General features: G+C 43.1%; 1 pseudogene; it reads left to right on the top strand.

Annotated features, from left to right (window-relative positions):
• The first annotated feature begins 1,549 nt into the window (after positions 1-1,549).
• Positions 1,550-9,580, top strand: LOC122147404 (annotated as a pseudogene).
• Positions 9,581-12,146: the final 2,566 nt, after the last annotated feature.

The following is a 12,146-nucleotide window of genomic DNA, read 5'->3' as shown; positions in this document are numbered from 1 at the left end:
TTATTTATTTGATTTGGGGCTTGTTATTACACTTACATTCTATTTAAATTTTGTCATTTAGCAGACAATTTCATTCAAAGCGACAAATAAGGAATAGAAGCAATCAAAACCAACAAAAGAGCAATAAGTGCTATATTAGTATATTATTATAGTTATATTATAACACCCCTAGTGTAGACGTATTGGAGTGGTTCCCTATTCTAACAGTTCTGTTTTGTCTGTCAGTACATAATAAAAAGAGAGAGAGAGAAATTAATAGGCTTGTAGTAACTCAATGCACAGAACAATGTAAAAATATTGATGATTCTGAAGCTGAAAATACAGAATTATTTTAGATAAATATGCTTGCACTCTTTCACTGACTAGATATATTTAAAATAATGTAGGCCACTTTTTAATAGTAGCTCACCAGGACACACAAATATTCCCCCACCGCATTATTATACATTATATACAGTAGTTTATATGTACTACCGACACTAAACTCTCTTTTTTTCTCACACAAAATAAATAAATATTTTAAATGCAGAATTAGAACATTTTATTAAAAAAAAGTAATAAAAAAATTAGAAGTAGGAAAAATAAGCAAGGTCTTAAAAAAATAAGCCAAACTTTCCTTCCCTTTAAACAGTATAAATGAGAGCAATAGAAGTCAGTCAGAACCATGTTTGTATTTCTTTCTTTCAGAGCAGCTTGTGATGAAAGGGAGTGTAAGCATACTGGAGATTTTTAAGGGCTCAAAGTGTTGACTAAATAAATATATTATTAGAGTACCTTTCCATTGTACAGTGCTAGCAATGTATTTTCTGTCATAAACTTTTTGACGGTTGAGTTTCAGAGTGTATCTGATGAGGGCTCTTTCTCCAGTAACACTATGGGAGATGTTTATCTCAGTTGTGTCGTCAGAGCAGCTCCGTGATGTCTCATGTTATGCAGACGCCTAACAAACCTTTTACCATCATAAACATGTAGATTATATCACAGTCAAGCTTTGCACTTTAATATTCACAGGACACATACAGTATTCATATCTCATTTTTTTTTTTTTAAAACACTTTCTTCTGAATTTCATCAATTATAGAAAAAATGAAATTTTTACATCAGTGCTTTGCTGAATGAGAATCCTACAAAGATGTTATTTTTATTGTGTTAGTGAAAAAGTGTCTTGAGTTCTGATGAAAGTTATAGAATGCAGCCTGATTGATTATTTGTTTGTTTATTCATTGTCATAGTAATATCTGAAGAAGCAGATTTCTCGTTTGTCTGTGGATTGAACAAGACAGTGTTTTTCTTCTGCTTCTGTCATTGTGAACAACAAAAGAAACACATTAAATAAAGAATTTAAAAAAATCTTTCAGTCAAAATAAGGCTTGATCCTCCTCGCTTGTAATTATTATAAAGAAATATGACTTTATTTGTGGAGTGGACGATATGGAGCACGCCATTAAATGTACAAAGAATTGAAGTTGAGTGATCGTGGTTGTGTTCTTGTGCTACAGTTTGTTGATGAGCAGCAGTGTACAGTGATTTTACTGTAGTACAGTCAAGTTTGAGTAGGGACATGTCCAGCACAGAAGCATGAAGAAGAAGGTGAGCTTAACATCACTTAATACACCACACACACCCCCCACCCCCACCCCCTCACACACCCCCCCCCCACACACCACTCATGAGCCCAACCGCTCTCCATACCTTAGCACTGCACCCAACCCGGCGCACGCCGACAACAAACAACTCCGTCCACCTTCGCACCCCAACCACCTCTCGCCCCTCGCAACCACCCCACACCCGACGCACCCCCGCACACACTGCTCCCCATCCCCAAACCCCCCATCACAACACCCCACACACACCCACAGTGCCACCACCACAAACACCCCACGCCCCCCCACACACGCCACACAGGCCCAGCCACCCCCCCACACACGCGCCACATACCCCAAAAACACACCCCCACCCCCCCCCACCCCCCCCCTGACACACCCGCAAAAAAAAAGGGGGGGTTGTCACACAACCACCCACCCATACAGACACACACCCAGCCAACCCCTCAGAACCCACACACCCACACACCCGATCCAAGCACCCCCAACTTCAACACGCACAAAGCCACACCCACTCCTACCGCCGCACCTTCACACACGCACCCACAACAACCCAGACCCCCCGCCAGACCACATACACACGCACACACACCCGCACACCCCCCTCGCCCCCCCTCCGCACCCAGAACAAACACCACACCCCCCGTCACGCCCGCACCACCCCACTAAGCGCACAGACCCAGTGCCACAGAACCACACCACACCACCAACACCCAACACACCCCCACACAGACACCACCCACACCACACCTGACACACACGCCACATCCCACTACCCACCCCCCACAAACATCACACCCCCCCCCTCACACCCCACACCGCACGCACACACCCGGTTCACCAGGACACTACAGACCCCCCCCCCACACACACACACAACACACAACAACACACACGCCCACCAAAACACACCGAAACAGTACACACACCAGCCCACAAACAAACCAATCACACCCAAACAGACACACCCCACACACAACCACACACCCACACATAAAAACACCCATCAACCAGACACACCAGTGCACACCAGACACACACACACACCCATCCACCTGCACCCCCCCGCCACACACAACACACAGACACACCCCCCCACCCACCACCCCCATACCCACCACACAACACAACTCACCAGAGCCCCCACCCCATACACCCACGGCATTCTCCCACGCCCACCATACCCCCGACCGCTTTGACGCCGGCACACTCCCAAGCACCCCACCCCCACACCCCTACCCACACCCCTACCCACCCCCCCCCCCTCACAGCCCCTCATCTGCACTCTACATTGCCCTACCCGAGCCCCCACCACCAGGGAGACACCACCTCCCCCCTGTACACACCATATCTGAAGACCACCCCGACCACCCCACCCCCCCCCACACACACCCCCCACCCCCCCAAAGAGTTCCCTTGCACCACCATCAACCCCCCCCCCCCCCCCAACACCCACCCCCCACACCAGCGACCCCAGACCCCACACGCGTCCCCCCCACCCGTCCCCCACCCACACACACTCCCCCACTATCTAACACACCACACACACACCCCATCACCACACACACCCGCCCCCCCCCCCCCCCCCCACCCAAACACACACACCAACACCCCACCCCCGGCCACCCACACCCCACACCACACACGCACACACAACCCCTCTGCCCACCAACCCCCCCCACTAACCCACAACACCCGACCCCCCATGACGCTCCCGCTCACATCCCACAACCAACACCCACGCACCCACTCCCCCACCCACCACACAAATACACACACCCACGCCCCCCCACCCCCCGCTCACATCAACCGGACACACACCCACCCCACCTACACTCCCCCCACCACACACACACCCCGCCACACACACACACTGCCCACCCCACTGCGTCCCCAACAGAACCCCAACCCCCCCCAACTCATCCCACCCGCACAAATCACCCACACACACACACACACCACCCCTCCCGCACAACAGATACACAACCATCACCCAACCAGCACACACCACACCCCCACACCCACACCCACCCACACACACAACCTACAACCACCACTCACCACCAGAACACACAACACACCCACAGACACGCACCCACACACACACACACACACACACCACATCGCGCCCAGCCACCCACCCCCACAGACCCCACTGTCCACACACACGCACCACATCCCAATCCCCCCACATACCACACCAAACACACCCACACATGAAGACCGACAACACACACACACCCACCACCCCCATCCAAAACATACACGAGACCCACCCGACAACACACAGACCCCAACCGAACCACCAACCCACACAAACGCACGCACGCAACACACCCACAAACACAAACAACAAACCACCCCACAAACCAACACCGAACACATAAAACAAGTGTGAGGGGTGGTACCACAGACACGCAGTGTGTCACAGTTGCTCACACTTGGGTGGGGCACCACACAGACCACCACCACAGGACATACCACACACACACCACAAAAACCTCACACTAGGACAAAACACACAACAACCACACCACACACACACACACAACACACACACCTACTACACGCCACAGCACAACAACCAAACCCCAAACCAACACCACACCCACAGCCACAGAAAAAGACAGATATCCAAACAACACCCCACCAGCACTATCATGGATACAACCTAAACAACTAAAAACCCACAATCGCTTCCACACCAAACAACTCCGACAGAAACACACAACAAACACCCCCACACCACTACACCCACTACGACAAACGACACCACCAACTCCACGTCGCACCGCACGCAAACAAACCCCACCAATCCTAAAAGCCACCAGTAACACCACAACACCACACACACCCACGAACAAACAACACAATACAAAAACAAAAAAAAAAAAAATAAAACACGAAATAAACACAAAAAAAATACAAAAAAACAAAACAAAAAGAACAAACCAACAACCAACAAAAAAAAAAAAAAAACTAAACAAAAAAAAAAAGTAACAACAAAAAAAAAAAAAAAACAAAAAAAAAAAAAAAAAACCAAAAACAAAACAAAAAAAAAACCCACCAAAAAAAAAAAAAAACAAGCGCAAAAAAAAAAAAAAAAAAAAAAAAAATTAAAATGTCAAAACAAAAAAAAAAAAAAAAACCACAACCCCCCCCAAACCGGCAAAAACACAAAACAGCCCCAGATACCGCACCAACCCCGAGTCGTTACTATAAATACACCCCAAACGTTACCAGCAACCACATACAAACAAATAAGCCCGCACCACACAACACACCCACACCACCGCCCTCACCACACAACCACAACAAGGCACGCACACACTCACACACACACACACACCCACGCAACACAACACTCAACACACACACACCACAAGCCACCACACACACCCACACACACACAACACTCCCACACGGCACGCACACACTCACACCACACAAACACCCGGCAAACACACAACACACTCACACACACACACATCTCAACACACACACACAACACACACACACACACACGCACACTCACACCAAACACAAACACACACACACACACCACTCTCAACACCAACACACCACACACACAACACACGCACACTCACACACAGGCACGCACACACTCACACAAACGTATGGAACGAGCTTAGTCCTTAATTATACTTCCCGCCAAAAAAAACACGATTCACACCATGCGTAGACAATTGCATGAAGTTGCACTCACATGCATGAAAACCTATTCACATTACACACAAAAAAATATTCACGTGCGTGAAACACACTGAGGTTTATTTTTATACACAAAAAGCAATTCACATGCGCACATATAAATTATATTATTCATAAATATCCATTTCACAAATGGCAAAACAACAATTCGTAGATATACAATGTGCAGAACCAAAACCTTTGAATGTTTAAAAAAAAAAAAAATTGGTCAAACGATGGATCGGCATGTTACAAATCGTCACTTTACTACGAAATCCACTCGGATTTGTGTGTGTGTGTTTTTGAGGGACTTTCTGGCAGATCTCTTCTTCCCAAGTGGGTGTCTGTAGTACTCGGTTAGCCAATTCAGATGCGAGCTTACCATTTCAACCAATCATATCATAAGCCACCGAGACTGCATTCAAGGGAGAGTAGTTTTGCTACATGTTCAGATGAAGTCACAATAATGGGCAGAAGCTTCTAGTTTTGAGTCACTGCGCGTCAGAAACGGAAGTGCTAAAAATCGCTATATAAAAATGGGCCGTTCGCAATTTTCTCAATTGAGTTCCAATTGGGTTCGCCGCTGTGTCCATTTCTCCTTTAACTGTCTATGGTGGGATTTACTGATTTGTAAAGGCTTAATTCGTTCTAATTACATCCATATTGTGCAAAGGTGCGCTAGAATTTCCGTTGCTCCTTGGATGCCACTGTCAGTGGATTATGATATGATTGGTGGAAATTGGTAAGCTCTGCATCTGATTGGCTAAGAGTACGACAGACCCACCGTGGGCAAGAGAGCTCTGCCAGGAAAGTCTCAAACACAAACACACCACGCACCGTCTGTCTAAAAGTGATGTGTGATCAGTCTTAATAGTTTGTGCTGTTGTCATGTATCACAGTCGTGTGGAGTTCATCAAAACACAGAGCAGACATCCGTTTGCTGGCAGCATCATTAATCTTTGACATTTAAGTTATGTAATGTGAATGGTTATTTGCTGCAGACGTCAGGTCACTGCCATGAAATGACCCTCTGTTCTCTGCAGGTGCTGTTGATGGGTAAGAGTGGATCAGGAAAGACCAGTATGAGGTCCATCATATTTGCCAATTACATCCGCCAGAGACATCGCGCCTTTCGCCTCGGAGCCACAAGTATGACTCTGTCAAAAAAACACGAATCGGTGTTCTCTAATTCTACCACATTTCTGTCCAACCTGCATGACACTCAGTGAAGCCCAGACTCTTGATCTTGTGTGTCTGTTTCCTGGTTTAAATGCAGAGGAGGGCAAGATTTCCCAGAAATGTGCTGGTCATATGCTGATGCTGTTTTGCTCAAAGAAAATTAATCCTATTTTTTTGGACAGTTTTCTGCATTGAGATTTTACTTGACTGTAATGTAGTTTTCTATTTGGTGCAATTCTATTTTTAAATTATGCTTTATATGTTCATAAGCTACACATAATTTCCCTCCTGTTACAGTTGCCTCATGTCTCATTTTCAGATGTTAATATGTCAACATCTGTTAAGTATCGGTTGAAAGATTAAATTATTATTATTTTTTGTTTCATTCAGGTTGATGTGGAGCACTCGCTCACGTGCGGTTTTCTGGGCAATCTGGTGCTGAACCTGTGGGACTGACGGCGGCGGGTGAGTGTCTCCTGTAGGAAGGTGTTTTGTTGGATGGCTTTGGAGAGACACTTTTCTTTTCTCATCTTTAAATGTGAATGGCACAGACAGGACACGTTCATGGAGAACTACTTCACGAGTCAGAGAGACAACATCTTTCGCAACGTGGAGGTGCTGATGCTACGTGTTCGATGTGGAGAGCCGCGAGCTGGAGAAGGATATGCACTACTATCAGTCGTGTCCTGGAAGCCATCCCTGCAGAACTCTCCTGACGCCAAGATCTTCTGCCTGGTGCAACAGATGGACCTGGTGCAGGAGGACCAGAGATAGGAGACCTGGTGAGACACGGCCAGGAATTTCCATGTTATAGAGAGAGAGAGAGAGAGAGAGAAAAGTGTGTTTTACCGTTTATGCACATCTTTAAAAAGGGATAGTTCACCCAAAACAAGGCACAATACTTACACAGCTTTCATTAATCTTAATGTTACAAATGGACTCTTATTTTAAAGTGTTACCATTTAATTTCAACAGTCATGCTTAAAGATGCACATCTTTAAATATACACACAAAGGCCATAGCATTACATATTTTCTTTTTTGTGTGAACTGTCCCTTTAAGGTGTTTTATTTTGTAACCAAAGCATGTTCTGAAGCAAATCCTTGTTGACTATCTTCAAACTGGTAAAATACTATGAGATTGTGTATTAATTACTATATTTTACATCCGTTTAAATGCTTTGTGATGGTAGATATTTAAAGAGCGTGAGGAGGACCTGAAGAGACTGTCATCATCGCCCGCTGGCCTGCACCTGCTTTAGGACGTCTATTTGGGACGAGACGCTGTATAAAGTAAGACGATTGTATTTTCTGTGCAGCGCTCAGCATTAGCAGACAGACAGAAGCTTGTATCGTGTGTGTCTGTGTCTGCAGGCGTGGTCCAGCATCGTCTATCAGCTCATTCCTAACGTACAGCAGCTCGAGTGCAACCTGCGCAACTTCGCTCAGATAATCGAGGCAGACGAAGTCTTGCTTTTTGAAAGAGCTACTTTCCTGGTTTGTATCAGATTGAATTATGACCTTATGTTGTGACAGTTCTGCCATTTTACGTTTGCTCAGTTTAACATAGTCAAAAATAAATCCTAGTTTTAAATGTATTTGGCAACTCTATAAAAATGAAATTATAGGACTGCAACAATTAATTGTTAATGAAAACAAAATTGCATTCTATGTGCACCATGCACACAGAAACTAATATTCAAAAAATATTGAAAAGCATGTAACTAGAAAGCTTTGGCTCTGATTGCTCTGTCCTGTCTCTGGTATGCTGTCAGGTGATCTCTCATTATCAGTGTAAGGAGCAGCGTGATGCCCATCGCTTCGAGAAGATCAGTAACATCATCAAGCAGTTCAAGCTGAGCTGCAGGTCAGTCCCACTCCATTCCTCGAGTGTTCAGTGCTGAACAGCATCATGGGTAATTCTGACCTTTCTCTGTGTCCCACAGTAAACTGGCCGCCTCTTTCCAGAGCATGGAAGTGCGCAACTCTAACTTTGCCGCCTTCATCGACGTGTTCACGTCCAACACCTACGTCATGGTGATCATGTCAGACCCGTCCATACGTAAGCATCAGGCTCGGGAGGTTCTATTAATCCTTTTCTACCTTTTTAATGACGGCCAACCATTATAAACCGTATTATTTGACAAAGCGCTTAAGTTTAGGGGTGAACCATCTGTGTAAATAAATGTAATTGATTAATATGTAAGACGCTGTTTATATTGTTTACTGTTTCACTCAATGGTTAATTTTTGCCATAAACAGAAGAGTAGCTCTGTTCATAAGGATCATGGATTTGCACTCCAAATAACGTTAAAGGACCGCACATTGTGTCTCACTCTCTTCCAGCGTCTGCTGCCACGCTCATCAACATCAGGAACGCCAGGAGACACTTTGAGAAGCTGGAGCGTGTGGACGGACCCAAACACAGTCTGCACATGCGCATGCGCTAGACGCACAGCACACAGCGTGAGTGTCTGAAGCAGACCTTTACCTCAGCTGCTGATCTCTGAATCACATTCACTCGGCACGGAAGAGCGTCTCTTAAAACACTGCATGCTCGCTGTTGCAAGTTTAGAGTAAAAACAAGGTAGTGTATACGTAAAGCTCATCATGCAGTGACTTACTAGAGAATCCAAGCAACATATCAAGGTCTGTTTCTAGATGAACAGGGTTAAAGATGAATAGGGTTTTGCTTGCTGCTCTTGATGGTTTTTTGTTCACAGGGTGGTGGATGATCCAGAAGATTTCACTCGCATGTTTCTGCTGAGAAACTACGTCACTTTATGTGTAAAGGCAGTAACATGCTTGTTTTCCCCTCGCTGATGTTGCACGGGTCGAGAGGTTTTAAATGTTGTCATGACTCTTAATATCTGATTTGTGTGCCATACGGTGACTTATGAGTTACTGATATTTAGGAACGCTACATCATAAAGTCTGCATTCTTTCTGTGTGTGTCTGTTGTGTTAAGCATTATCAGCTTGCTGTAACTCAGAAATCTGTGACTAAAACTGGGCTTTCTAAATTAACGACTCGATCTACTAATTCTTGTATTATAATTATTCTCAATAAATACAGTTTGTTGTGTAATGACTGTCTTTCTGTGCAACAAAACTAATGTTACTGAGTTGATGAGGTTGACATATCTACACTTTTAATGGTTGTAGTGAAAGCAGACTCTTAAGTAGGATGTTCTGCCATTTGCAGAACAAGTTATTTTCTCAGTTATTTTCATTATTGTAAATATACAGTATTGCTGTTTAGAAATGCAATGCAGCTAAAGTCACGTCTTACCATGTTCAATTTCAAATACAGAGATGAGGTCTCTTTAAAACCCTGAAATGTGTTTTAAGACCATGCCATGTGATTTTATTTAAAGGACACACTAAATGATAATTATTCACATCTTCTAAGCATCAGTTCCATGATCCCTCATTTCTTTGATCAAACATATCACTTCACCTCCTTTGACTCAAGCTTGCAGGCCCTACGTTTGCTGTAAAGTCTGGTATAGGAATATTATAAGTGGAAAAATCATCAGCTTGTGTCAGAACAGGCTAAATGTCTAATGCAGGTTTTGTTGGGTTAAAGTTAAAGTCAAAAGTTTTGGCGTTAGAAGAATAACTGGACCGTAGTGCATTCTGATTGGCTTTGAGTGTAACATCAATCTCCTTAATTCCTGAGTTTTGAAAATTTTTATTTTATTAAACATTGGTACTAACAGGTTACATATGGGTAGTCATATTCAGTTATCATTGGGCACATTTCCAGTGGTGGGACAAAAACTGTGAAACTGGGTCCAAATGGCTTACATTTAGAATTATTCCTAAAAAAAAAAAAAAGACAATGATTTGCACTCTCTCTGCATGAGGAATGCCTTCATTGATCATGTCCAGTGTTTCCCTATTCCCTCTGTTACGCTCGGTTCAGGATGTGCTAATAATGTGTAACGCAAAAGACCTCACTTGCTAGTTACTGAAAGAGACTGAGTCGCTTGGCAGCGACAGTCCGGAGCTGATCCAGGAGCAGTGCTATAAAGACATGATCTGAAGGTCTAGACACATTTGAACAGTCACTGATAACACTGAAGGGTGTTCAGAACACATACTGACCTGAATAATGTCCCTTTGCTAATGCTTGGGCTGTGCAATATAAAACAGCTGCTAACGCACATTTTCATTACAGTGTGTGAAGCCTTCAGAAAAGATTTTAAAACAACTAACAACTTTCCTGTGATGGGGGAAAACATTGAAATACATGGACATTGAGAAATTAAAATGATTCAGTATTGTGTTAAGGTATGTGCAATATAATGCATTTCTTTTATGACAACGTTGATATTGCAAGAAAAAAGCTGCATCAAAGAATTCAACAAAGTCCTGCAAATAAAATATTATTTCCCAAACATACTAGAGCGGGTCAGTTCTATGTGATTGTATGGCTCCTGAAAGGTGTGTTAGTAAAGACGGATTGGTAGAAAAACTTTACACTGTGAGAACAAAGAAGCATTTACAATCAAATAAAAACGATAAAAACTCAAGTCGGTTTGTTTTGTCTTTTTAACAAATGTGTGCTTGCAAAGTTTCGCAAGGCAGAGAAGATGAAGAAAATGCCCTTTAAATAAACTTTCGTTAGATATCTAACTAAAATAAAACAATTCAAACTGGAAGTCAAAATCAATTTCAAACCACCATTTTAACAAATTAATTACAAGTCAAAGCAAAATGAATAAGAAACTTTGCTTACAGACGTAAAGGGGCATTTTGATACCAGAAAATCATTGCAAATCTGTAGTTCAAACACAACCCACTTAAAAAAAAATGCCTATTTTTGTCAATGTAACATTCAAATCATACTACAAACTTTACTGCAAAAAAAAAAAAAAAAAATAAAAACATCAGATGCTCAAAATATCAGTTATATCAACAAGTATGGGCGACAGGATATGATGTCATACTGTAGGCTTCTGTCTTCATCCACTTCTCTTATGGTGGAGGGCTTCTGTTTTCAATAAATAATTTCAAATAACACATAATAATGCATTAAAAAGGTTAAAACATACCATCTACTCCACCTTCATTCAACACAGCAAACAATGCCAGTTTTTATTTTTATATCGAGACAAAAAGGTACATTTGTATGGAAGCCTGTTTCCACCACTGAAAAAAAATATATAAACTTGCAATTCAGAGAAATAAAGGTTTATCTCCCAATTATGAATTTTATCTTGCAATTGTGAGTTTATATCACACAATTCTGAGAAAAAATGTCAGAATTGTGAGATAAAAAGTTGCAATTACCTTTTTTATGTTTTATTCAGCGGCGGAAACCGGCTTCCGTGGATTTGTGATGTATAGACCCTCAATTTGGTCAAATGTTTATTTTATATTTATTTATTTGGTCAGAGTTCACCAAACTTCAGGACAGAAGCGAGTGACTAACTGTTTGCCCTCTCCAGTGTTTGCTTATGATTATTCCTCCAATCTTATCTGCTTTTTAGGACAAGGTGGACACCTGTGCTATTTTAAATGTGTAATATCTGACCGTTCTCCAGCATATTTCTCACCATGGGGCCATTAAACCAAAGCAACAAAGTAAATCAGTGACAGCTGATTAAAAATACAACACACCAAAAAATCCAATTAATCACTGATAG

The sequence above is a fragment of the Cyprinus carpio genome, chromosome A14, assembly GCF_018340385.1.
Source record: "Cyprinus carpio isolate SPL01 chromosome A14, ASM1834038v1, whole genome shotgun sequence".
Taxonomy (NCBI): domain Eukaryota; kingdom Metazoa; phylum Chordata; class Actinopteri; order Cypriniformes; family Cyprinidae; genus Cyprinus; species Cyprinus carpio.
The sequence above is the reverse complement of the archived record's forward strand: the minus strand, read 5'-3'. Positions and strand labels throughout refer to the sequence as shown.